This window comes from Phaethon aethereus (genome assembly GCF_964289735.1).
Source record: "Phaethon aethereus genome assembly, chromosome: W".
Classification (NCBI taxonomy): domain Eukaryota; kingdom Metazoa; phylum Chordata; class Aves; order Phaethontiformes; family Phaethontidae; genus Phaethon; species Phaethon aethereus.
In genome coordinates, this window is record NC_138581.1 from 17,690,121 (window position 1) to 17,696,308 (window position 6,188).

The following is a 6,188-nucleotide window of genomic DNA, read 5'->3' on the forward strand; positions in this document are numbered from 1 at the left end:
GTTTTCTCAATACGCTCCCATAACATTTTTCCTATCTCCTCCCACGTCTCTGCCTTAAACGCCACAGACGGATCAGGGGGGTACCCTTTCTTTCGGCTCCAAATTAGAAGCCTTCTAAGTGTATATTCATCATATTTCAGTCCTCTCTTAGAGAGCATGTGCAGCAGGAGTCTGACTATCGCCCCTTCTTCATGCGATGTGTTCTGCCCCATGCCGCCCCGGTTGCTCACCTCACCTCGCTGGGTGCTTCTCCGTTGCAACGTATTCCTTTTTCTTTTTCCTTGCGTCAGTCCCGCTGACTGCAATTCTTCCAACCGGGCTTCTCCCGCGGCGTCCTCTGCGCTCGACCGGTGTTCAAAGATGAGATCCCAGAGATCGTATCACGTCGGGGTCACCAGTTGCGGGAGAAGGATGGACTTCACAACTCTATGAGAGTTTGTCGTGGTTTAGCCCCAGCCAGCAACTACGCACCACGCAGCCGCTCGCTCACTCCCCCACGGTGGCACGGGGGAGAGAATCGGAAGAGTAAAAGTGAGGAAACTCATGGTTTGAGATAAAGACAGTTTAATAAGTAAAGCAAAAGCCGTGCACGCAAGCAAAGCAAACCAAGGAATTTGTTCACCACTCCCCATGGGCAGGCAGGTGTTCAGCCATCTCCAGGGAAGCAGGGCTCCGTCACGCGTAATGGTTTCTTGGGAAGACAGACGCCATAACTCCGAACGTCCCTCCACCCCTTCCTTCTTCTTTGTCCCAGCTTTATATACTGAGCATGACGCTATATGGTATGGAATATCTCTTTGGCCAGCCTGGGTCAGCTGTCCCAGCTGTGTCCCCTCCCAGCTTCCCGTGCACCCCCAGCCTGCTCGCTGCAGGCCAGCATGAGAAGCTGGACTGTCCTTGACTACTTAGCAACAACTCAAAACATCAGCACATTATCAACATTTTCTCATCCCAAATCCAAAACATAGCCTCATGCTAGCTTCTATGAAGAAAATTAACTCTACCCTAGCTGAAACCAGGACATTATCCACCCCTTATTCCATACCATTTACGTTATGCTCAGGTACCACACTATCCAATATAACCTCATTAACCACCCCCCCCCTTCCCATCCTTTAATATAATACACAGATTATCATCCCCTTAGTCTATAGACTTCCCTCCAAAATGTCCCTGAAAAGTCTGCTGAGTTCATTTAGTCCATGACTTTGGGCTCCATCCCTTATGGTGGTCACTCAGGACAGGCGAGGTGGGGTGTTGCGTGGAGTTACTGGGTACCAGCTCAGGTCAGGTCACCGCTGCACTGGCACTGCTTCTTGTAAGGCTTGTCCTCCATTCATTCAGGTGGTTCCTGCTATAGTAGTTCCTATAACATGCAACTCAAATCATGGGTTACAACAGTTTAAAGGTACTTCCATTACAATCTCCACCCCTGGGCCCTTTGTACTGGACCATAGGGTGTAACATTGCAATGAACTCCTCCCCTTGCCCCTGCTCCAGCTTGGACTTATCCACAGACTGCAGTCCCTTCCGTGAGCCACAGTCTCTCCAGGGGTATATCTGCTGTGGCATAGACTTATCCACAGTTGCAGTCACTTCGAGGTGCACCTGCTCCAAAACGGCCGTCTCCACAGGCCACACTACCTCCAGAGATAAATCTGCTCCAACGTGGCCTTACCCATAGTTCCAGTTCCTCCAGGGCTTCTCCATGGCCACACACTTTGAGGTGCTCCAAGCATGACCTCATGCACAACCAATAATGCTTCAAGGTGCACCTGCTGCAACATAGACTTATCCACAGCCACAGACGCTTCGAGATGTACCTTCTCCAGCGTGGACTTATCCTTGTGCCACAATCCCATCAGAGGTATACCTGCTGCGGCACAGACATAACCATGGCCACAGATGCTTCGAGATATACCTGCTTCTGTCATGGGCTTATGCACAGCCACAGACGCTTCGGGGTGTCCTGCTCCCACATGGACTCACCCACAGGTCACAGTCCCTTCGACTCGAGTTCACAGTGGAGTTCCAGCCTATTCAGTACAGCAGCACAGAAGAAAACCCAGCAATACCCCGGCCATCTGCCAGCCCAGGTGCAAGGCCATTGCTGTTATCAGAATCTTCCCAGGCACAGCAGAGTCAGACGATCAGCAGTACAGCAGCAGCGAAAGCAAAAAGCAGCCACTAACGAGCACTGGACTCTAATATATGCAGGGAAGGCAAACCCATGGCAAGCACAGGGGCCTGACAATTAATGGCTAAGCAGCAATAACAGCGATAAATTCTATCATCTAGCACATTCCAATCAAACTTGTCATTATCTCAAACCCTTCGAGCCCCACGTTGGGCGCCAAAAAGGACTGTCGTGGTTTAGCCCCAGCCAGCAACTACGCACCACGCAGCCGCTCGCTCACTCCCCCACGGTGGCACGGGGGAGAGAATCGGAAGAGTAAAAGTGAGGAAACTCATGGTTTGAGATAAAGACAGTTTAATAAGTAAAGCAAAAGCCGTGCACGCAAGCAAAGCAAACCAAGGAATTTGTTCACCACTCCCCATGGGCAGGCAGGTGTTCAGCCATCTCCAGGGAAGCAGGGCTCCGTCACGCGTAATGGTTTCTTGGGAAGACAGACGCCATAACTCCGAACGTCCCTCCACCCCTTCCTTCTTCTTTGTCCCAGCTTTATATACTGAGCATGACGCTATATGGTATGGAATATCTCTTTGGCCAGCCTGGGTCAGCTGTCCCAGCTGTGTCCCCTCCCAGCTTCCCGTGCACCCCCAGCCTGCTCGCTGCAGGCCAGCATGAGAAGCTGGACTGTCCTTGACTACTTAGCAACAACTCAAAACATCAGCACATTATCAACATTTTCTCATCCCAAATCCAAAACATAGCCTCATGCTAGCTTCTATGAAGAAAATTAACTCTACCCTAGCTGAAACCAGGACAGAGTTATATTCCGAAGCCGTTTATTGTCTTGTCTGACTCCAATATATATCATAATTTTCGCTTAGTCACTGCGCACACACTCATGATTGGTTACAACTTGTTACACACACTATTGCAATTGGCTATATACAAAATATCACGCACTGTCCACGCGCCCCTCACACAGTCAGGATTGTTGCTTGCAGGTGTTCCTGTTTTCCTCGCTTCTTCTTAGTTGTTTATCACAGCTCCTTCTCCTCAAGGCCGAGCCGTGCAGATATCCAGCTGTTTACCAGCTTCTCAGTGCCACAGCTCCTTCTCCTTAAGGTCGAGCCATGCAGATCAACACCACAGCTCCTTCTCCTTAAGGTCGAGCCATGCAGGGTGATCCCAACAGTAAGAGAGCTCTGGGGCACAGAGAAAGCCCGAGGAATGGATCTGGCTGAATAAGAGAGAGACAAAGAGGGCTGCAGAGCTTGAAGGGTGCCATGGCACACCAGAACAGTCTCAGGAGGTATCATGACAGAGATGAGAGCACTCTGGGGGTGGGGGATGTTGGGGAAGAGGGAGACAAACAAAAGATTGGTGACACAATGAGGTGTTCAGGAGGGGATAGGAACAGAGTACAGATACCCTCAGGAGAGCAGGGACCAAACAAAGGCATTGTAGATGGCAGACAGGAAGGTAAGAGTGCTCTGGGGCACAATGAAAGCCTGAGGGCTTCTGGAGGAAGGAGAGCGCTACAAAGCTTGCTATAGACCCTGAAAAGAGCTGTGGGGCTATTGTGGTTTAGCCTCAGCTGGCAACTAAGCACCACGCAGCCGCTTACTTGCCTCCTGCCCATCCCAGGTGGGATGGGGGAGAGAGCTGGAAAAAAATACTCATGGGTTGGGTTAAAAACAGTTTAATAGGACAGCAAAGGCAGAGGAAATCATCATCATCATCATCATCATCATAATATTCCGTCTGGGCAGCTCTCCAGCCACTCCTCCCCAAGCCTGTAGCATTGCATGGAGTTGTTGTGACGGAATTGCAGGACCCGGCACATGGCCTTATTTTCGAGAGTTTTAGGAACTGCATTGGCTGTTTGCAAGGCTAGGAAAGAGCAGAACCCCAGTCTTTCCTTTTATCTGTAATGACTGCCGAGCTGCAGTACCTAAGTTCGCGCACAGGGAGGCAGCACCGAGCGCGGGGAGGAGGCGCGCCACCACGCATGCCTGGGAGGCCAGGTCGCAAAACCTACATCTCCCGGCATGCACTGGCAAGCACAGCATGGCCGCCCGCCAGCCCCCTGCCACAAGACTACGCTTCCCGGCATGCGCGGGGGAACGACCGTCGCCGGCCCTAAGCCCCGTGCCTCAGGGCTACGGCTCCCGCCGTGCCGCCAGGCGCAGCCTGCCCTGCTGGCTGACCCTGCGCAGACACCGGCTCCCCCTTTTCCCCCGCAAGACCCGCCGAGACGCGAGCGCTAAACCCGCGCTCCGCCGCGCAGCTCCGGGCAGCCCCCGCCGCCGGCTCCCACACGCCCCTGCTCCGTGCCTCCGACGCGGACCTCGCCGCCCCGCCTCGGGGCTTTCCCCGGCACCTGCTGGTCCATGGGGCGTACCCCGCTCACATTCTTCCTCGCTGCAGCCGCAGCCCGGTCACACCGGGCGACCGCTCCGCCCCGCCTCTCTCCCTCTACCCGGCTCCCTTTCTCCGTTTTTTTGTTTGGTGTTTTTTGTTTGGTTCCCCTCCCCCCTCGTATTTCTCGCACCCCACCGCTACCTAATTTCTCCTTCAACGATTCCCTTTATCCAGCTTCCCTTTCCCGTACTTTTAACTCCTCCCTTTTTTCCGTATACCCTGTCACTTTTTAAATTTTGTTTCAGTATTTCCTTCTATCCTCATTCCTGTTCCTATTTTTTAATTCTTTCCTGCTTTTCTTGTAGCCTGTCGCTTCTTAAAACGTCCTTCCGTCCCTCTACCCGATTCCTTGCCCCTGTTTTTTATCTCCGCCTCTGTCCCACACCCAGTCATATTAATAACTTTCTTTCTATGTCTCCATTTATTTAGCTTCCTGTCCGCCGTTTTATTTTTTTTTCCTGTCTGTATCATACTCCCTCCATTTTAACTTGTGTTTCGATGGCTACTTTTCTGCGGTTCGCTGCCTGCGTTTTGTAATTCTCCCCCGTCTGTCCTGTACCCTGGCGCTGCTTCAAGTTCCCATGTCTGCTTTTGTCGAGCTCCCTATCCGTGTCTTTTAACTCTTTCCCGTGTCGTGTACCCCGTTGCTTTTTACATTTTTATGTGTCTGTTTTTCCACAGTCTTATTTTTAATTTATTCTCGTCTTTGCTAAAGGCCGTCGCGTTTTAAATTAATTTTCTTTCTACATCGAAGTTTATCCACCTCACTGTCCCTGTTTTTTGTTTTCCCATCTACGCTGTACCCCATCGCTTCTAAAATTTTCTTTCCGTGTCTACTTTAACCAATTCGCTGTCTATATTTTTTATTTGTTTCTCGTCCGTGCTGTACCCCGTCGCTTTTGAAATTTTCTTCCTATGTCTCTCTGTATTTTTCTGTCTATTGTCATTTTTAACTTTTTCTTGTTTTTCCTCAATGCTTCCGCTTTTATAATTTTCTTCCTATGTCACTCTCCATCACCCTACGCTTATTTTACTTTTTTTTTCCCTTGCCTTTCCTTAATGCCTTGGCTTTCAAAATTTCCTTTTTACATCAACTTTTATCCAGTTTTCTGTCCCCTTCCCCCCCCCCAGCTTCTCCTTTACCCAGCTGCTTTTTACGTGCTCTCTCCATGTCCGCTTTAACCAATTCACCGTCTTTCATTTTTATTTTTATTCCTGTCTGTCCCGAGCCCTGTCGCTCTTTCAGTTTCTGTTCTAGGTCTACTTTTATCAAGCTCCCTATCCATATTTTTTAATTTATTCCTGTCCGTTGTGTACCCTGTCGCTTTTAGAACTGTATTTTCGTTTGTGGCTCTGTTATTTACCATCTCCTTGGGGTTTTTTAATTGTTTCTTGTCTTTTCTTAATGCCATTGCTTATTCCATTTTTCTTTCTCGACAACATTTGTGAGGTTTGCTGTCCCTAGTTTTTAGTGCTTTCCCGTACCCCGCTGCTTTTTAAATCTTCTTTCTATGTCTCTCTTTATCTGGATTCCTGTCCCCAGTCTTAAATTTTTTCCCGCGTTTCTAGTACCGCGCTCAACTTTTTAAAACTGTATTCCCGCGCGCGCTAGTTTGGGCTCAGATGTAGAGTT